This window comes from Vulpes lagopus, chromosome 1 (assembly GCF_018345385.1).
Source record: "Vulpes lagopus strain Blue_001 chromosome 1, ASM1834538v1, whole genome shotgun sequence".
In the NCBI taxonomy this organism is placed as follows: Eukaryota; Metazoa; Chordata; class Mammalia; order Carnivora; family Canidae; genus Vulpes; species Vulpes lagopus.
In genome coordinates this window covers 141283716-141306590 of record NC_054824.1, presented here as the reverse complement: position 1 = coordinate 141306590, position 22875 = coordinate 141283716, and the positions used below count along the sequence as shown (strand labels likewise).

Below are 22875 nucleotides of genomic sequence, written 5' to 3'. Positions count from 1 at the left end.
ACATTAAAATAGCCCCTTCAAGTAGTTACACATAGAAACATTTCCAATTTAAAATTTAATCATTAATGTAAGCACATTCCATGTTACAGCATTTAAGATTTCCATGTTACACCATTTAAGGATAAGCCAAACTGCCCTCTCCCATCTGCTAACCTTGAAGTCTGTCAAAGTCTTAAAACACAAATTTAAAATAATGAATTTACTAGCTTTTCTATAATAATTAAAAATACATCTCAAAAAGGTAACTTTAACACAATTAGTTAATAACTATTCGATCTGTGGTTAATCAAAGTGCTGTTTCTCCTCCTGACTGAAACATTTTGAACTTTTTGCTGTTCGTTAGAATTATAAGGCACGAAAAAATAAGTCAAGCAACCCATGGACTTTTTAGGAACATCAATTTGCCCATTTTATGCTAGAAATAGGTTTGTACCCTCTTACTGACTTCCTAGCCTATAAAGAGATTCTAATTTTTCAAATAAAATGTGTGTCTGTGTCATCACACATTCCTGATACAGTGAAGTTTACACTTTCTATGGACCTTAAACATTCTGTACTGTTGTCATCAAGTGATTAATTTCATGAATTACTTTTTTCAGTCAAATATGTTCTCTTAAATCTCACTGAAAAAATGTTAAATTTAAAAAAAAGGGGCCAAACAAAACATCCACTACGTTTATTCCTGACAAACCCCTTTTCAAATTTGACAACCAAAAGCAGAGAACTTTAAAATTACCTAAGGTAGTAAATAATTTGCAATTCTTGTTTTACAGATGAGAGATTTAAGTCCCACTTAGGTGGAACCAAAATCAATTTTATTACAGGTGATCAGTGTTGAGGGACTCAGGAATATACAGGAGACAGCAACACAGGAAACACATATAGATCTTTGGCAGCAAAGAGGTTAAGTCCTGCCAACTACTTAGCTGTAGGACTGTTTCTTCAGAGGGTTACAGCAAGAGTTAAAGATGACATAACAACATAATACTGGTCTATTGCCCCATCCTTCCATCATACTTAGCATCTGCCCTACTTTATTGTTTCTCTTTATGTGCAAATTCTGCTCTACAGAGCCTGCATGTAAGAAGCTGGGACTCCTGAGTGGCTCAGTGGTTGGGCATTTGCCTTCGGCTAAGGATGTGATCCCAAAGTCCTGGGATCCAGTCTCGCTTCGGGCTCCCCACAGGAAGCCGGCTTCTCCCTCAGCCTATGTCTTTGACTCCCTCTGGGTGTCTCTCATGAATAATAAAATCTTAGGGGGAAAAAAAAAAAGCTTTGAGAAAACATCACTGCCTGCACTGGTGCCTCATATTTGATTGCCGAGATCACCACAGATGGGGTTTTTGTACTTTTTGTCTAAAGTGTCACGTCAGAGCAGCCCAGGTGGCTCAGCGGTTTAGCACCACCTTCAGCCCAGGGCCTGATCCTGGAGACCCAGGATCGGGTCCCACGTTCAGGCTTCCTGCTTCTCTCTCTGCCTGTGTCTCTGCCTCTCTCTGCGTGTCTCTCATGAATAAATGAATAAAATCTTTTAAAAAATTAAAAAATAAAGTGTCATGTCAGCTTGGGTGCATTCATATAAAAATGTTTCAAAGCCAAATAGAGATCATTTCTGGACTATTTCATACTCTGAATCACCCTTGCCTACAGACCCGTCACACTAACACAAGTGTTGTCAGTCTTCCAGGATGAGGGTATTCCTTTTGTATTCCAGACATCCTAGAAATGCCACTTCTCCTTCTCTTTTGACTAAGTATTAGGCCCAAGGAAAGGTGGAGCAATGGTCCAACAGATGCTTTGCCCCTTCAACTCCTTTCTATGACTATAGTAATATACAATAAAGCCCAAAGAAAATTCCTTCTGTCACCCCTACTATATAAACTCCTGAAACCCCTCACGAGGAGAGGAAAACTCTATTTTGTTAGTCCCAAATTCCATTCAAACTCTACTGCCAGTCATTAAAGGGCCTAGGCCCAATGCCATTATCTACAACATCAAGACAATGGTGGAAATCACACTTGGCCTCAATCCAGATAGTCATATTCAAAACAGTTATACCTGAAAGGGTTCTTAGAAATTACCTACTCAAGTGATCTAAAAAGGGAGAGTGTGTGTGAGTGTGAGTGTGAGTGAGTGTGTGTGTGTGTGTGTGTGTGTGTGTGTGTGTGGTGGCCAGATGAGGGAAAGAGGTGTGGGGGAATAAGATGTGGGTATGAGGAATTGAAGGAAAGGGTAAACTTCAAGAAGGAAACTTGCATATTAGTAGCATCTACTCAAGAAAAAAAGACTTCTTCATTACAGACCAAAATACTTAACAAAGTGAAAATTTATACCTGCAATTGAGAATACTTGAGAATATTTATATTTTTATTACTATCAAAGGGTGTGTGCATATACACACACACACACAGAATATGAAGAAACAGAAAGTCATTTTCAAAGCAGCTTTTGAAAAGATGAATAATTATATCTACCCGAAAAAAAACAAAAATCTATATAGAAAAGTGCCATCTCTAGAAAAGCAGCTTTAAAGACCAAAAACTGTGTGTATATATTTTCTGCAGAGTAATACCAAAAGCTATTTTGGTGAAAAAAATGTCTGAGAAAACAAGGCTAAAGAGAAATAAAATGCACAATATGCACTGAAACTTTATATTTTAGCATTGTCGTTTTCATTCTTTAATTAAATTTTTACTTATTTTTATTATTATTTTTTAATTTATTTATTTATTTATGATAGAGAGAGAGAGAGGCAGAGACATAGGCAGAGGGAGAAGCAGGCTCCATGCACCGGGAGCCCAACGTGGGACTCGATCCCGGGTCTCCAGGATCGTGCCCTGGGCCAAAGGCAGGCGCTAAACCGCTGCGCCACCCAGGGATCCCCTACTTATTTTTAAAGTAATTTCTACACCCAATATGGAGTTCGAACTTGCAACCCCAAGATCAAGAGTCACGTGCTCCAACAATTGGAGCCAGCACCTGGCTTAATACCAGGCACCTGGTATTAAAGGATTTTCAAAAGAAAACTAAAGCAGTATCTATTTTGTACTTCTTCCATTATACTCATCTCAATTATTAAAATTCTTGAGATTATAAAGTTTGCAAAGTGTGAATTAAGCCCTAAGGGTTATTATCTGTCCTTATGTCAAATGGTAAATGACAGGTTGTTTTGTCCAGCCAGAAAAGTTACCTGCGATACTGATAAGAGTAAATTTTGAAAGGACCAAAGAGATAAAAGCAAATACTCAAGATTATCAGAGTAGTTAGAAAATTGATCTCAAGAAAGAAAATTTAACATTTCACCACTAACTACAAAGTTAGGAAAATTAGGTTATTAAGTAACTTGGGTAATATATCTGGATATTCAAAAAACCCTAAAAATACAGAAAACAGGGCACCTGAAGAGGTCACCATCTTTCAACTTATCTTCCTATTTCAGAAACAAACTCATAATCTTCTGCTTTAGGATTCAGATCTATAGAGAAAATTAAAATATCTGCACTCTATTCACAAAGAACACATAAATTAGATCGGATTTTAGCCACATCTCCAGGTCTTTGATCCCTACTAAAGACACACCTCCATTCCAGCTTTCTGATTACTCCTCGAAGTAGTCTAAATTCTGCTATTTTCCCAATATTCATCAATTTTTATTTAAGAGGATAACTTAGTAGGATACATATAGGAAAAGAATCTCAATACCTTTTGTATTAACATTGGTATTTATTTCCTTTCTCAATATACTAACTACAAAAAAACCTGAAAATTATCTCAAAACATCATGTAAAATCTATTATTGATTATTCTCACTAAAAACTAATACCATCATTTCATTATGGAAAAGCAAGCTTCCTGACTCCCAAATAACTAATATGAATTAACTGGTAGAGAATTACTAATATAACCATGCTGTCCTTAACAGAGTAACAAGAAACATTTCTTTTTTAAAACTTTTATTCATCTAGATTAGTTATTACACTTCAAATGCAGTTATTAGGTAAAAGATATAAAGAAAATGCAATAAAATAAAAATCAGTTGTTTGATAACATTCTCCCCAAATCTTAAAGTTGTAAGACTTCATTACCAAGAATATACTTCTTCATAGATTATTATTCCTTCATTGTTTAGGATGTCTTATATTTTATGCTGTGGTAAATATAAGGTAGGAAAATCTACTCAATGCTAGTAAACTAAAGAGTTTTCAATTCCCACCAACTTCCCTAAAATTCAGAGAAATTAAAAACAGAAATCAAGAAAAAAATGAGAAGTGTAGAAACTTGGAAGTTATTCATGTTGTATACAATTCATTCTAGACAAGAATACAAATTTCTTATCCGTACAATGATTATGGACACATATCATTTTTAGAAAGGATTGAGAAGAATTTTTCTTCGAGAACAATTTTTACTGAACATTAAGAAAACTTTGTTTTATAAATTTGCTGAAATTGTTTCGATACTGTATTTTCTAACATGTAACATTCCACAAAATCTTTTTCATTGTCACCATACTGTATTGTTTAAATAATTCAAACAGGAGAAAGGGAAATCAATATAAGCTAAACAAAACGTAACAGGTACAGTTAGTTTAAAAGGTCACTTCCATAAGACAGCTTGTCTACAACCTGTTATTATAAACAAGTGACAGCAAGGAACCTGTTCGCCATCTTTCCTATGACTTTCATGTAGCTGTGCCATTAGGCAAATTCAGCTGTATATTAAAAATGAAACGTATCAGTAATATCAACTTGAGTTTTGTTCAACAAAAGGATTCACAATAGCATTTCTTTCATTAACAGATTTAATACATTTAAAATTATTTCATTTCTAATATTCTGCCTTGAATAAAAATTTTAAGTAATAAATATTAGGTAAATTGAGATATACCTAGACCCAAAGACCTGGATCTCGCTGTTAAATCTATATATATATAGTGGAGAATGACAAAAGCAATGAAGCAAAATTATTTACTCAGTCTGCTAGTGGAATAAACGAGGTCAAAAACCCTTATTTGACAATTAAAAGAAAATCCACAAAGTCATGTTCTTCTTCAATTTAATCACCCTAACTAGGCTTATATGTGGGAAACTTTTTCTTACATACATATAGGAAGCAATGAATGGATACTGATGTGAATCCATTAAAATTCCTGTAAGACTACTACATAGTCATCTGTCTCCAACAACTCTCAAGTAGAACATTAATAAAAATAGTCAATTCAGAATTCTGAAGGTGGGCATATGTGTACACACACACATGCAAACACACACATCCTTAGGATGGGGCTCATTCCTCTTATTTGGTAACAAGAAAACAGGCTTTTTCTCTTGGAGCCCCAAAATGACAGAATCCTTTGTTCTAAGTTAAAAAAAAAAAAAACTTCATACAAAACAGTAAATCTTACGATTTTAATTTCGCTGTGTTGTGTTCTAAATTAAAATTTTATTTGGGCTTTTATTACACTCGTTTTTAATACTGTGCACAAAATACACATCAATACAATTGAGAGAGTTATTACCTAACAACTAGTTCAAATAACCAGATAATTCTAATCAGCTGGATAAATGCTTTTAAAATGATTAAAAATCTAATGTGTTAGAACACTGAATTAGTACAAACTAGGCAGGAAGTAGTCTGTAGACATTATCAGAAAACACATTTACCTTCAGTGAGGGGATAATGCCTCCCTTTAAGGATCATCACCTAAGTCCACATGTACATATTAGAGAAATGACATGTTCAGATATGGGACTTTATTCTTAAATAAAAAGCATTTCAACCACATCTAGATTAATGTTTTAAGTTGAAAGAAGTTTCTTCCCAGCCTTAGCCCTTTATATACACTACAAAAAGGTCCAAACAGGATACATTCTTACTCTTTGTAAAATTCTAGGAAAATTAAGGGAATTCAAGAGAAATTAGGGAAGACCACTAGGCACTTCTAAACCAAAACCTACATTAAAATGCCACCACATGATCTAAAAGTCATTCCCATTTCTTAGCTGTAGTCTTTATGAGTACAACAGTACCCCTTTAACTGTGGTTTCACTTCCTTGGGCTCAGTTACCATCAGTCAACAGTGGTCAGGAAGCAGATGGTCCTCCTTCTGACAAATGGTCAACAGCAGCCTAACAGTACGTCACAGAACTTGTGTCATTCACCTCACTTCCTCTAATCACGTACCCATTTTATCACCTCACACCATCACAAGAAGGGCAAGTACAGTATAATATTTTGAGACTACATTCACATAACTGATTTTAAATTATTGTAATATATTGTTCTATTTTATTATTGCTATTAATCTCTTAATTTACAAATTAAGCTTTATCACAGGCATGTTTGTAGAGGAGGATAAACCAATATATGTTGGGTTTGATACTATCCATGGTTTCAGGCATCCATTGGGGTCTTGGAACATAACCCCCATGGAGGAGAGGGTATATTCTTAGGGATACAAAGTTTGCCTCACTAAAGGAGAATTCAATAATCCACAACAGCAGTCATGTAAAAATAAGTATTAAAATTACTTCAATACTTGATACTTCTTTAAATATACATAATATAAAAACAAACTTTTTTGAGAGAGGAATTTTTAAATTGTGCAATCTGGGCAAAATGTAATCATTTTAAAGCACAACTCATATGAAAACTTACTGTTTTTCAAAATAATATTCCCTAAGACAACAACACATTTTCAAGGCACTGTGAGAAAATGAAAATCAGGATAAAATTTGCATGTATGTTTCTGCTACAAAATTATTCTTTAATTATTATTAAACAGACTGAACCAAAAAGTGTCAAATTTTACTTTAGAATAAATTTTACTATTTTGGAATATATTCTATGAATGAAATCAATATATTTTAGTGTTACTTTTCTTTCTACCAAAACCTCTTTTCACCTGTTTACCCAAAATTATGAGAAAGGCTTCTCAAAATTATTAATGTTTAACATCTCCCAAATATCTTAAATATTATTCCTACCCAGAATATCAATTATTAAAATTTTCTATTTTAAAAATTAAAAACATCAGTACATGCTTAATATATCAAATATTAAATCATGAAACAAAAAAAAACCCTGCCAAGAGCTTAAAGCAGTTTATACATGCATAGAAAAGTATTCATGTTAACATGCAGAAGTTAACTTTTTTAATTTACTTTTTAAAGTAGGCTCCACGCCCAATGTGGGGTTTGAACTCACAACTCTGAGATGAAGAGCTGCATGTTCTACCAGGAGAGCCCACCAAATGCGCCCCTTACATTTTTTTATGTCTAAAAGTCCATGTCTAGTAAAATCTGTGATCCCAGTAAGAAACTGAAGACAGAACAAACTTCCCCGAAAATATCTCAAATTCAAGATTACAGATTAGTTAAAATCTAGTCAGTCATCTCAAACCAGTACGTTCTTCCTGTTGATATAAAACTTAATCTAATAAAAGAAAAATACAACCTGAAGTCATTTACAAATGTTGCACTATCATTTCAGAGAAAAATACATCAGTTATAAGAAATTTCTATATACTTCATGGTGAAAATTCATACTAATATTACGTAAAAGCTTAGCTGATGTTAAGAAATTTATTGCAAGTTGCACTAGTGTTCAAACCTTACCCCCTACTTGTCAAATATCAAGTTCAGGAAATCTGACAGTCATTACACAATAAAGAGACAAGAGACTTCTAGTCTTTTTCATTAATTCCTACATACATTCTTCAAAGAGAACTGAGCACATTAAAAAAAGCCTCCCCCAAAGTTAACTCCCAATTCTCATCCATCAGTTTTGAAAATATATATATATGTATATCACAGTTTATTTTTCAAATAATAAAAACTAGAAAAGAAAAAAATTGGCTTGGTCTATTACAGTTAATTTAGAAGTTGCAAATATTTGGAAAAAGAAATAAATAGAAAATGTACTAACAATTTTCTGATAAATCATTAAAGTTCTTCATTGTTAAATAAACTACCTTCCTTTCCCCTTCCTCTTAGAATTAGTTTTCCCAAAATTGCAACTTCATTAAATATTAATAAGCCTTTTCCATATTTGAGAAGTTATTAAGTTACAAATTTGAAGGGAAAGACTAATAAATTTTTATTATAAGTAAATCCACTATAAAGCAAAATCTTAAACAAAAACAGTGTTAGCCAAGTTGTATATTCCTACTAAAATATTTCATCCAAATTTAGCGGTTTCTTACAATAGTCTAAGCAACCCAGAAAAGATAAAATACCAATATTTCCCAATCCCAGGCCACACACAAGAACAGCTATCATGTTGCAAGACTTTCAATCCTGTGATATTTTCTCCCCTTTGACACACTCTATAGGCCCTTTAACATGCCAAAGGGTCGTTTATTTTCTGCCAGAGGATTCAAAACAAAATTAAATTGGTAGTACATTAGCTAATACACTTAGTCACTAGTAACTTAAAAACCCATTCAATACACATCCTTAACAGAGTGACCATTTCAACTGTTTCCTCTAGAAGCACCCTTTACATCAGGATACCAGACAATTTCACTGATGTATGCCAGGTTACTGCCTCAGGCACTGAGCTTTACATTAATGCTCAAGATAAAAGTTCGTCTATGTAGCAGTGAAAAATTCTCATGCATGTAGTCAAACTCCATTCTATTCTGCTTTCTCCACAATATCTTGCATAGTAGGTAGATTATACATTTCATTTCCTCAGGTTAATTCATTCTTCCTGCATACAAATATTATTGAAAGTTACAATTCATTAAAGACTAGCAACAAATGCGTTCATTACATGACATATGGAAAAATGATATAAAAATGTTCGTGCAGTACATTCATCACTTACGGCCTTCAGAGTGGGATTAATTACACGATTCCTCCTTCTCAGAGAGAGTCGAGTATAGAAAATAAATGCTAGAGATTCTCAAGAAATTAAGTACCTATTTGAATTTACTAATATTCCCTATATCGTATATTGTTGGCATGAAAAAAGCCTAAAAATGAGGATCAGTCCTATCATCTAAGTATGGTTCTATGTTCCAACCACATGTAATGAAATACAAGCTAAAATTTATCCAACTGTTTTGAATATCTAATTTTTTAAAAAGAAACTGTTTACTATTTTAATTTTTAAAACACTATCAAAAGAAACTTACAAAAGGCAAAACTATTCTTTCTTTATACGGTCCAAACACCAGAGAGTTAACACAATTGATTTTGTGACAATTTTAAAGGTTGTTCTGTAATATTGCCATTTTTGGCAAAATTAAATGGAGAACTGTTTGAAGTCTTTGGGAATTCTACTGTACTGTCAACATTTCGACAAGTCGCTCAAGAACCAAAGGGCTGCTGTGACAGTTCTTGGAAATCAGGCATCTGCATGTAAGCAAGCACCTGACTGGGTGAGAGGGGAAATTCTTTGGCCAACTAGTTGCATTTTAAGTTCCCCGGGTTCCACAGCTGCTTGTTCTCTTCTCCAGCATCAAGGTGAGTTAGCTTTTCCATCCACACGTGAAACCTCTTTTCTGTCTGCCTCCACATCTCGGAAAAGCAGCTCATGGCCTCTTCTAGGACACTGCCTATGCAGTTCCTATCATACACAGCAACCCTGTCAAGTAATCTTGGAATTTCCCTGGGCACTCCTTCAAATCCCCCAGCATAATTGAAGTTAGCTTTAAAGACACTGAGGCCATTTGATAAAACATTAATTCAGAAAATTGTATTTTTTATTAAGACATGCTTATTCAGGAAAATGGCTAAAGCATTACTAAAAAGAGCCATATAAAGCCTGGATAAGCAGCACTTAAGTTAACTGAACAAAAGTAAGGTAATTCCAAGAAAAATTAAATAACATAACTACCATTTTTCACAGCTTCAATATTATTTGCCTGGCAACTAGTATTGTTACTATACAACTAATTACTAATCTGTAAGAGTGGTTTTCAACCTTTGCTGAACATAAAAACCTGGAGTGGTTTAACAAATATCAAAACCCAGGGCTCCCAGGCATTGAAGGTTTGTTTTATTGTTTTAAGCTCCCCAGGTGATTTTACTTGGTTGAGAACCATTGTATCCCCTGAATATTTTCACTGCTTTGACTTTAAAATTCTAAAAACTGTTTTCACAGCTGACCCGTAATAAATCAGTATACAATTAACTCTCAACTGACTGATTTTTATCAAATGCTCTTATATTAAGTTAAAAAATACTCCTTATGGGAAACCGCATAAAGGATATACACAATCCATGTATACAAGCTCTGGGTCAGCTTTCTACAAACCCTGGTCTTTGCAAGTGCTAAAAGGTAAAATGATTTAAAAAAAAAAAAAAAAAAAGTTTGTGATTAGGTTTAGGATATGCTACAAATTATATCCTCCTGCTCTGCAGAGCACACAAATGCCTGAGATGTCCTGCAGTAAAACAAAACAACCCTGTTTCCACATGGTCCAGCACTTCCCAAACATGTGAACAATGTATAGCTATTAATATCCTGTAGGAAGTCATCTCATGGGATTTAGGATATGGTCCTCTACACACACTGTTTTATCCTTGAACGAGACAGGATTATTTTTGGTTTGGATTGAATCCCACCATATAGTTTAGGTCTCCAATAAAACTATGCTAACCTCTTTTCCTTAGGATGCTATTAAAAATGTTACTTCTTCAGACCACTCTTGACCACAATACTATCTAAAATAGCTTTTCTACTCCATTCCTAGTCAATTTTTCTCTTATATCCTGCCTTATTGTTATCCATAGTGTGTATTTCTAATAGCATATGACAAATTCATTTATAATCTGTCTCCTCAAAAAAGATTAAGTTCCATGACAGCAGAGACTTTTCATTCACTGTTGCATTCATTCACACACTACATAGTAGGTGCTTAAATATTTGGTGAATAGATGAATGATGGAAATCATTTAATCTTGGCCTTAACCCATCTACCTATACCAAGAAGTCTTATAAAGAGCTCTATTGTATTTATTCCAGGGTATTTATGAAAATATGGTTCACTGTATCTCATAGTGGCTTTTTATGAAGATGCGAAAGAAAAACTTTCCAGGTCTCAGTATTAAGAAAAGCAGCGTTTTTCCTAGATAACGGGAACTATTTCATCAGTCATGCCACCTCTTTTCAATGCCTAAACAGCTATGGGACAAATTTTTGGCCCAATTCTACTTAGAAAATAAAAACTTCACAGAGTTTATTATCCTCTAAGTTCATATTATTCCTTTTCCCGACTACTCCATCCCTTGTCCTCACACTTAAAAAAAACTCTTGTTCATACAAAAATTTTCTCAAGAACATGCCTTTCCCCCAAAATTTGTATTTCACTTAGGAAACACTAAATAAAATTTAAAGAATATTAAACTTTCTTTAAGCAGTTTATCCCCATTATAAGTGCTGGGTAAACATAAGCGTAGAGGACAAGAAATTATGATGCCTACTTTGATCTTTCAGATTCTGGTGCTGCCCTTATTTTTCAACAAACACTGAAAAATGGCTGAATTGAGATAATGATATAAGAATACTTATGCTAGGGATACTGAGGTAAGTTGCAGCCTCACAGAGATGACTATCAGAAATAAACACTGATAATAAGCAAGACATTTTAAAATATTAAAAACGAGGACTAATTATACATTTGTCAAGACTCACAGAACATGTAACACCAAGGGTGAACCCTAATGGGGATCCCTAAGTGGCTCAGCGGTCTGGCGCCTGCCTTTGGCCCAGGGCACAATCCTGGAGTCCCAGGATTGAGTCCTGCGTCGGGCTACCAGCATGGAGCCTGCTTATCCCTCTGCCTGTGTCTCTGTCTCTCTATCATAAATAAATTTTAAAAAATCTTAAAGAGTGAACCCTGATGTAACTACGAATTTTGAATGATAATATCATCAATGTAGATTCATCATTTTCTCTGGTTCGGGGTGCTGATAGTGGGGGGGAGTCTGTACATATGTGGGAGCAGGGAATTTATGGGAAGTCTCTGTACCTTCTGCTCAATTTTGCTGTAAACCTAAAACTGCTCTAAAAAATAGTCTATAAAAAAAAAAGCGGGAATATTCTCACCTTAAACACACATATGTCCTTTTATTAATACTAAGATATATCCCACTTTGAGAAAAAGACTTATTGAAAGCAAAGCTTACACTTTTGCGTATACAAAGTTAATACAGGCACTCAACTTTAGGAAGTTAGGAAAAGCAGGCCAAAAATAATACCTTACTGCCTTAATATAAGAGATTGCCAAAAGACATCCACCAGTAAGATTTCAAAGCTTCCAAATTTAAGTAACATTATCCAGACATTGCACCATAGAGAAAACCACACATTTAAACAATGCATGCTTTCAAAATAATAACTTAAGTGGAGTAAAAGAAAAAATGCTTATGCTTATTAATACAAAACTGGGCTATGGTTTTTATAACTAACATGACTTTTACTTTTTTTTCTTTTTAAAGATTTATTTATTTATTTTTATGATAGACACAGAGAGAGGCAGACACACAGGAGGAGGGAGAAGCAGGCTCCATGCCGGGAGCCCGACGTGGAACTCGATCCCGGGACTCCAGGATCACGTCCTGGGCCAAAGGCAGGTGCCAAACCGCTGAGCCACCCAGGGATCCCCTAAGCCACCCAAGGATCCCCCTAACATGACTTTTAAAAATTAGACTCCACTGTTCATAACTTGATACCCAGAAGTAACAAAACGTAACTGAGTCAGACTACCAGTGTCACAATGATTTTGTGAAATCAATGCGAGACTTAATATTACCACTTAACTGAGTAGTAGCTCTTGGCCCTGGTTGCTCACCATAATCACCTGAGGAGCTTTAAAAATGACCATCTCAAAAAAAAAAAAAAAAAAAAAAAAATGATGATCTCTCAATGGAACAGAATAGAGAACCCAGAAGTGGACCCTGAAATGTATGGTCATCTAATATTCGATAAAGGAGGAAAGACTATCCATTGGAAGAAAGACAGTCTCTTCAATAAATGGTGCTGGGAAAATTGGACATCCACATGCAGAAGAATGAAACTGGACCACTCTCTTTCACCATACACAAAGATAAACTCAAAATGGATGAGAGATCTAAATGTGAGACAAGAGTCCATCAAAATCATAGAAGAGAACACAGGCAACACCCTCTTTGAACTCGGCCACAGTAACTTCTTGCAAGATACATCCACAAAGGCAAAAGAAACAAAAGCAAAAATGAACTATTGGGACTTCATCAAGATAAGAAGCTTTTGCACAGCAAAGGATACAGTCAACAAAACTAAAAGGCAACCTACAGAATGGGAGAAGATATTTGCAAATGACATATCAGATAAAGGGCTAGTTTCTAAAATCTATAAAGAACTTATTAAAGTCAACACCAAAGAAACAAACAATCCAATCATGAAATGGGCAAAAGACATGAAGAGAAATCTCACAGAGGAAGACATAGACATGGCCAACATGCACATGAGAAAATGCTCTGCATCACTTGCCATCAGGGAAATACAAATCAAAACCACAATGAGATACCAGTGAGAATGGGGAAAATTAACAAGGCAGGAAACCACAAATGTTGGAGAGGATGCGGAGAAAAGGGAACCCTCTTACACTGTTGGTGGGAATGTGAACTGGTGCAGCCACTCTGGAAAACTGTGTGGAGGTTCCTCAAAGAGTTAAAAATAGACCTGCCCTACGACCCAGCAATTGCACTGTTGGGGATTTACCCCAAAGATTCAGATGCAATGAAACGTCGGGACACCTGCACCCCGATGTTTCTATCAGCAATGGCCACAATAGCCAAACTGTGGAAGGAGCCTGGGTGTCCATCGAAAGATGAATGGATAAAGAAGATGTGGTTTATGTATACAATGGAATATTACTCAGCAATTAGAAACGACAAATACCCACCATTTGCTTCAACGTGGATGGAACTGGAGGGTATTATGCTGAGTGAAATAAGTCAATCAGAGAAGGACAAACAGTGTATGTTCTCATTCATTTGGGGAATATGAATAATAGTGAAAGGGAATATAAAGGAAGGGAAAAGAAATGTTGGGAAATATCAGGAAGGGAGACAGAACATAAAGATTCCTAACTCGGGGAAACGAACTAGGGGTGGTGGAAGGGGAGGAAGGTGGGTGTTGGAGGGGAATGGGTGACGGGCACTGAGGTGGACACTTGACGGGATGAGCACTGGGTGTTTTTCTGTATGTTGGTAAATTGAACACCAATAAAAATTAATTAAAAAAAAATGATGATCTCATGTGTAGGTAAAATCCAAAATAACCAAACTCATAGAGTAGACTGTGGCTGAATGGGGAAGATGGGTGAAGGTGATCAAAGGGTATAAACTTCCAGTTGTAAGATGAATAAGTTCTCAGGATGTAAGGTACAGCATGGTGACTGCAGTTAACAATGTTGTATATTTGGAAGTTGCTGAGAACAGAGCTTAAAAGTTTTCAACACACAAAACTATGTGAAGTGACAAATTTGTTAACTAAGCTTATCATAGTAATCATCTTGGAATATATACATATATCAAATCATCACATTGTACACCTTCAACTTAAATGATGTTGCATGTCAATTATATCTCAAAAAAGCTGGGGAAAAATGCTGATGCCTTGGGTGAGACCCAGAGATTCTGATTTCATTGATCTGGGGTCCTACATACATTCTTCAAGAGAACTGAGCACATTAAAAAGCCTCCCCCAAAGTTAACTCCCAATCTCATCCATCAGTTTTGAAAATATCATATATATGTATATCACAGTTTATTTTTTCAAATAATAAAAACTAGAAAAGAAAATAAACTTGGCTTGGTCTATTACAGTTAATTTAGAAGTTGCAAATATTTTGAAAAGAAATAAATAGAAAATGTACTAACAATTTTCTGATAAATCATTAAAGTTCTTCATTGTTAAATAAACTACCTTCCTTTCCCCTTCCTCTTAGAATTAGTTTTCCCAAAATTGCAACTTCATTAAATATTAATAAGCCTTTTCCATATTTGAGAAGTTATTAAGTTACAAATTTGAAGGGAAAGACTAATAAATTTTTATTATAAGTAAATCCACTATAAAGCAAAATCTTAAACAAAACAGTGTTAGCCAAGTTGTATATTCCTACTAAAATATTTCATCCAAATTTAGCGGTTTCTTACAATAGTCTAAGCAACCCAGAAAGATAAAATACCAATATTTCCCAATCCCAGGCCACACACAAGAACAGCTATCATGTTGCAAGACTTTCAATCCTGTGATATTTTCTCCCCTTTGACACACTCTATAGGCCCTTTAACATGCCAAAGGGTCGTTTATTTTCTGCCAGAGGATTCAAAACAAAATTAAATTGGTAGTACATTAGCTAATACACTTAGTCACTAGTAACTTAAAAACCCATTCAATACACATCCTTAACAGAGTGACCATTTCAACTGTTTCCTCTAGAAGCACCCTTTACATCAGGATACCAGACAATTTCACTGATGTATGCCAGGTTACTGCCTCAGGCACTGAGCTTTACATTAATGCTCAAGATAAAAGTTCGTCTATGTAGCAGTGAAAAATTCTCATGCATGTAGTCAAACTCCATTCTATTCTGCTTTCTCCACAATATCTTGCATAGTAGGTAGATTATACATTTCATTTCCTCAGGTTAATTCATTCTTCCTGCATACAAATATTATTGAAAGTTACAATTCATTAAAGACTAGCAACAAATGCGTTCATTACATGACATATGGAAAAATGATATAAAAATGTTCGTGCAGTACATTCATCACTTACGGCCTTCAGAGTGGGATTAATTACACGATTCCTCCTTCTCAGAGAGAGTCGAGTATAGAAAATAAATGCTAGAGATTCTCAAGAAATTAAGTACCTATTTGAATTTACTAATATTCCCTATATCGTATATTGTTGGCATGAAAAAAGCCTAAAAATGAGGATCAGTCCTATCATCTAAGTATGGTTCTATGTTCCAACCACATGTAATGAAATACAAGCTAAAATTTATCCAACTGTTTTGAATATCTAATTTTTTAAAAAGAAACTGTTTACTATTTTAATTTTTAAAACACTATCAAAAGAAACTTACAAAAGGCAAAACTATTCTTTCTTTATACGGTCCAAACACCAGAGAGTTAACACAATTGATTTTGTGACAATTTTAAAGGTTGTTCTGTAATATTGCCATTTTTGGCAAAATTAAATGGAGAACTGTTTGAAGTCTTTGGGAATTCTACTGTACTGTCAACATTTCGACAAGTCGCTCAAGAACCAAAGGGCTGCTGTGACAGTTCTTGGAAATCAGGCATCTGCATGTAAGCAAGCACCTGACTGGGTGAGAGGGGAAATTCTTTGGCCAACTAGTTGCATTTTAAGTTCCCCGGGTTCCACAGCTGCTTGTTCTCTTCTCCAGCATCAAGGTGAGTTAGCTTTTCCATCCACACGTGAAACCTCTTTTCTGTCTGCCTCCACATCTCGGAAAAGCAGCTCATGGCCTCTTCTAGGACACTGCCTATGCAGTTCCTATCATACACAGCAACCCTGTCAAGTAATCTTGGAATTTCCCTGGGCACTCCTTCAAATCCCCCAGCATAATTGAAGTTAGCTTTAAAGACACTGAGGCCATTTGATAAAACATTAATTCAGAAAATTGTATTTTTTATTAAGACATGCTTATTCAGGAAAATGGCTAAAGCATTACTAAAAAGAGCCATATAAAGCCTGGATAAGCAGCACTTAAGTTAACTGAACAAAAGTAAGGTAATTCCAAGAAAAATTAAATAACATAACTACCATTTTTCACAGCTTCAATATTATTTGCCTGGCAACTAGTATTGTTACTATACAACTAATTACTAATCTGTAAGAGTGGTTTTCAACCTTTGCTGAACATAAAAACCTGGAGTGGTTTAACAAATATCAAAACCCAGGGCTCCCAGGCATTGAAGGTTTGTTTTATTGTTTTAAGCTCCCCAGGTGATTTTACTTGGTTGAGAACCATTGTATCCCCTGAATATTTTCACTGCTTTGACTTTAAAATTCTAAAAACTGTTTTCACAGCTGACCCGTAATAAATCAGTATACAATTAACTCTCAACTGACTGATTTTTATCAAATGCTCTTATATTAAGTTAAAAAATACTCCTTATGGGAAACCGCATAAAGGATATACACAATCCATGTATACAAGCTCTGGGTCAGCTTTCTACAAACCCTGGTCTTTGCAAGTGCTAAAAGGTAAAATGATTTAAAAAAAAAAAAAAAAAGTTTGTGATTAGGTTTAGGATATGCTACAAATTATATCCTCCTGCTCTGCAGAGCACACAAATGCCTGAGATGTCCTGCAGTAAAACAAAACAACCCTGTTTCCACATGGTCCAGCACTTCCCAAACATGTGAACAATGTATAGCTATTAATATCCTGTAGGAAGTCATCTCATGGGATTTAGGATATGGTCCTCTACACACACTGTTTTATCCTTGAACGAGACAGGATTATTTTTGGTTTGGATTGAATCCCACCATATAGTTTAGGTCTCCAATAAAACTATGCTAACCTCTTTTCCTTAGGATGCTATTAAAAATGTTACTTCTTCAGACCACTCTTGACCACAATACTATCTAAAATAGCTTTTCTACTCCATTCCTAGTCAATTTTTCTCTTATATCCTGCCTTATTGTTATCCATAGTGTGTATTTCTAATAGCATATGACAAATTCATTTATAATCTGTCTCCTCAAAAAAGATTAAGTTCCATGACAGCAGAGACTTTTCATTCACTGTTGCATTCATTCACACACTACATAGTAGGTGCTTAAATATTTGGTGAATAGATGAATGATGGAAATCATTTAATCTTGGCCTTAACCCATCTACCTATACCAAGAAGTCTTATAAAGAGCTCTATTGTATTTATTCCAGGGTATTTATGAAAATATGGTTCACTGTATCTCATAGTGGCTTTTTATGAAGATGCGAAAGAAAAACTTTCCAGGTCTCAGTATTAAGAAAAGCAGCGTTTTTCCTAGATAACGGGAACTATTTCATCAGTCATGCCACCTCTTTTCAATGCCTAAACAGCTATGGGACAAATTTTTGGCCCAATTCTACTTAGAAAATAAAAACTTCACAGAGTTTATTATCCTCTAAGTTCATATTATTCCTTTTCCCGACTACTCCATCCCTTGTCCTCACACTTAAAAAAAACTCTTGTTCATACAAAAATTTTCTCAAGAACATGCCTTTCCCCCAAAATTTGTATTTCACTTATGGAAACACTAAATAAAATTTAAAGAATATTAAACTTTCTTTAAGCAGTTTATCCCCATTATAAGTGCTGGGTAAACATAAGCGTAGAGGACAAGAAATTATGATACCTACTTTGATCTTTCAGATTCTGGTGCTGCCCTTATTTTTCAACAAACACTGAAAAATGGCTGAATTGAGATAATGATATAAGAATACTTATGCTAGGGATACTGAGGTAAGTTGCAGCCTCACAGAGATGACTATCAGAAATAAACACTGATAATAAGCAAGACATTTTAAAATATTAAAAACGAGGACTAATTATACATTTGTCAAGACTCACAGAACATGTAACACCAAGGGTGAACCCTAATGGGGATCCCTAAGTGGCTCAGCGGTCTGGCGCCTGCCTTTGGCCCAGGGCACAATCCTGGAGTCCCAGGATTGAGTCCTGCGTCGGGCTACCAGCATGGAGCCTGCTTATCCCTCTGCCTGTGTCTCTGTCTCTCTATCATAAATAAATTTTAAAAAATCTTAAAGAGTGAACCCTGATGTAACTACGAATTTTGAATGATAATATCATCAATGTAGATTCATCATTTTCTCTGGTTCGGGGTGCTGATAGTGGGGGGGAGTCTGTACATATGTGGGAGCAGGGAATTTATGGGAAGTCTCTGTACCTTCTGCTCAATTTTGCTGTAAACCTAAAACTGCTCTAAAAAATAGTCTATAAAAAAAAAAGCGGGAATATTCTCACCTTAAACACACATATGTCCTTTTATTAATACTAAGATATATCCCACTTTGAGAAAAAGACTTATTGAAAGCAAAGCTTACACTTTTGCGTATACAAAGTTAATACAGGCACTCAACTTTAGGAAGTTAGGAAAAGCAGGCCAAAAATAATACCTTACTGCCTTAATATAAGAGATTGCCAAAAGACATCCACCAGTAAGATTTCAAAGCTTCCAAATTTAAGTAACATTATCCAGACATTGCACCATAGAGAAAACCACACATTTAAACAATGCATGCTTTCAAAATAATAACTTAAGTGGAGTAAAAGAAAAAATGCTTATGCTTATTAATACAAAACTGGGCTATGGTTTTTATAACTAACATGACTTTTACTTTTTTTTCTTTTTAAAGATTTATTTATTTATTTTTATGATAGACACAGAGAGAGGCAGACACACAGGAGGAGGGAGAAGCAGGCTCCATGCCGGGAGCCCGACGTGGAACTCGATCCCGGGACTCCAGGATCACGTCCTGGGCCAAAGGCAGGTGCCAAACCGCTGAGCCACCCAGGGATCCCCTAAGCCACCCAAGGATCCCCCTAACATGACTTTTAAAAATTAGACTCCACTGTTCATAACTTGATACCCAGAAGTAACAAAACGTAACTGAGTCAGACTACCAGTGTCACAATGATTTTGTGAAATCAATGCGAGACTTAATATTACCACTTAACTGAGTAGTAGCTCTTGGCCCTGGTTGCTCACCATAATCACCTGAGGAGCTTTAAAAATGACGATCTCAAAAAAAAAAAAAAAAAAAAAAAAATGATGATCTCTCAATGGAACAGAATAGAGAACCCAGAAGTGGACCCTGAAATGTATGGTCATCTAATATTCGATAAAGGAGGAAAGACTATCCATTGGAAGAAAGACAGTCTCTTCAATAAATGGTGCTGGGAAAATTGGACATCCACATGCAGAAGAATGAAACTGGACCACTCTCTTTCACCATACACAAAGATAAACTCAAAATGGATGAGAGATCTAAATGTGAGACAAGAGTCCATCAAAATCATAGAAGAGAACACAGGCAACACCCTCTTTGAACTCGGCCACAGTAACTTCTTGCAAGATACATCCACAAAGGCAAAAGAAACAAAAGCAAAAATGAACTATTGGGACTTCATCAAGATAAGAAGCTTTTGCACAGCAAAGGATACAGTCAACAAAACTAAAAGGCAACCTACAGAATGGGAGAAGATATTTGCAAATGACATATCAGATAAAGGGCTAGTTTCTAAAATCTATAAAGAACTTATTAAAGTCAACACCAAAGAAACAAACAATCCAATCATGAAATGGGCAAAAGACATGAAGAGAAATCTCACAGAGGAAGACATAGACATGGCCAACATGCACATGAGAAAATGCTCTGCATCACTTGCCATCAGGGAAATACAAATCAAAACCACAATGAGATACCAGTGAGAATGGGGAAAATTAACAAGGCAGGAAACCACAAATGTTGGAGAGGATGCGGAGAAAAGGGAACCCTCTTACACTGTTGGTGGGAATGTGAACTGGTGCAGCCACTCTGGAAAACTGTGTGGAGGTTCCTCAAAGAGTTAAAAATAGACCTGCCCTACGACCCAGCAATTGCACTGTTGGGGATTTACCCCAAAGATTCAGATGCAATGAAACGTCGGGACACCTGCACCCCGATGTTTCTATCAGCAATGGCCACAATAGCCAAACTGTGGAAGGAGCCTGGGTGTCCATCGAAAGATGAATGGATAAAGAAGATGTGGTTTATGTATACAATGGAATATTACTCAGCAATTAGAAACGACAAATACCCACCATTTGCTTCAACGTGGATGGAACTGGAGGGTATTATGCTGAGTGAAATAAGTCAATCAGAGAAGGACAAACAGTGTATGTTCTCATTCATTTGGGGAATATGAATAATAGTGAAAGGGAATATAAAGGAAGGGAAAAGAAATGTTGGGAAATATCAGGAAGGGAGACAGAACATAAAGATTCCTAACTCGGGGAAACGAACTAGGGGTGGTGGAAGGGGAGGAAGGTGGGTGTTGGAGGGGAATGGGTGACGGGCACTGAGGTGGACACTTGACGGGATGAGCACTGGGTGTTTTTCTGTATGTTGGTAAATTGAACACCAATAAAAATTAATTAAAAAAAAATGATGATCTCATGTGTAGGTAAAATCCAAAATAACCAAACTCATAGAGTAGACTGTGGCTGAATGGGGAAGATGGGTGAAGGTGATCAAAGGGTATAAACTTCCAGTTGTAAGATGAATAAGTTCTCAGGATGTAAGGTACAGCATGGTGACTGCAGTTAACAATGTTGTATATTTGGAAGTTGCTGAGAACAGAGCTTAAAAGTTTTCAACACACAAAACTATGTGAAGTGACAAATTTGTTAACTAAGCTTATCATAGTAATCATCTTGGAATATATACATATATCAAATCATCACATTGTACACCTTCAACTTAAATGATGTTGCATGTCAATTATATCTCAAAAAAGCTGGGGAAAAATGCTGATGCCTTGGGTGAGACCCAGAGATTCTGATTTCATTGATCTGGGGTAGGGCCTGGGCATCGTTAGTTCTAAATGCTCCCAAGTGAGTCTAACCTATAGTCAGATTGAAAATTGCATGGGTTTTTCCTGTCTTGTTTGCATTTACTAAGCTGAAAATAGGCAGTTTTCACCTGATTACTATGTCTCAGTGCTTTGTTATCAATGTATTTAGTAAGTCTCCTAAATAGCTACAATACAGTAAAGTAAGATTGTAAGAGGCTTAAAATGGGAAGGTGGGGCTTTTAGCCACTTCATATTCAATCTAAAAATATATATATATAGGATTGCTAATGTGGGCTTCGGGTCTTCTCCCATGAGTTCCCACTGCTTAAATTAATATATAAATGTTTCCAAGTAATTCAATCCCCAATAGGCTAAGAATCCTCACAAATCAATAAGAAAAAAAATGTGGCAGGAGGAAAATGTGAAAAGAATATGAATAAAATGTTTACCAAAATAACAAATGGCCAAACATGATTTCTCAGCTTCACTAGTGATCAAAGAAATGCAAATTAACACTAAGATATAATTCTTCCATCAAATCGGCAAGACTTTTTAAAAATATAAAGAATATAATGCAACAAATACACAAACTCCTGGATGCAATAAACGATATATTTTAAAAAGCAGTTTGGCAGTATGGGTCAAAAGCCTTAAAGTATTCATACCTTTTTCTCATAGTAACAAAAACTAAAAACAGCCCAAAGGCCCAACACTGGGGACTTTATCTTATAGTTAGCTAAATAATTCAAAATCCATACATTTTAAAGACAATACTGTGTTTTGTTAAAGTGTTCAAAATGCAATATTAAGAGGGAAAGAAGACAGAAGTATATATAATGATAAATTTTGTTACATATTATGAAAGGCAACATATTCAAATGTTAACAAAAGCAGGACTGTGATTTTAATCTATTTTAGATTTTTCTATTTTTAAATTTTTCTACAAAGCATTTACTACTTAAAATTTTTTTTCATTTCCAAGTAAGAATTGATGAAGCATGGTAAAAGTGGCAGGTAAGATGACAGCTTATCTGGCTGCATTTCAGTACATAAATATGTATGTAGAGTAAGGGGTACTGAGATCCTGGCTTCAGCTGGAGATGAGCCTGGCCACATGGATTGAGAATTCAGGTGATCTTAGACTACTGTCCTCAAGAGCCTCCCTGATATTCTCCAAAACAGATTAGATTTTCAATTAGATTTTCAATTACATTTTCTACCCACCCAAATGACCCTTACCTACAAAGGTAGATAGTATTTTTAGAAACTTAGTCTGAAG

The 22875-nt window shown here is 35.4% G+C and overlaps 1 protein-coding gene and 2 long non-coding RNA genes across 5 annotated transcripts in view; 2 read left to right on the top strand and 1 right to left on the bottom strand.

The window, feature by feature from the left end:
- C1H18orf25 (chromosome 1 C18orf25 homolog) overlaps window positions 1-22875 on the bottom strand; it is an 85593-nt gene that overhangs the window by 24155 nt on the left and 38563 nt on the right. The gene's annotated exons all lie outside the window — the stretch shown is intronic.
- Window positions 9425-12501, top strand: LOC121493454. Its single transcript, XR_005988477.1, has 3 exons — window positions 9425-9470; window positions 11446-11535; window positions 12450-12501. It is a non-coding gene; the product is annotated as an uncharacterized LOC121493454 (long non-coding RNA).
- LOC121493450 lies at window positions 16373-19448 on the top strand. The gene is made up of 3 exons (XR_005988476.1): window positions 16373-16418; window positions 18393-18482; window positions 19397-19448. It is a non-coding gene; the product is annotated as an uncharacterized LOC121493450 (long non-coding RNA).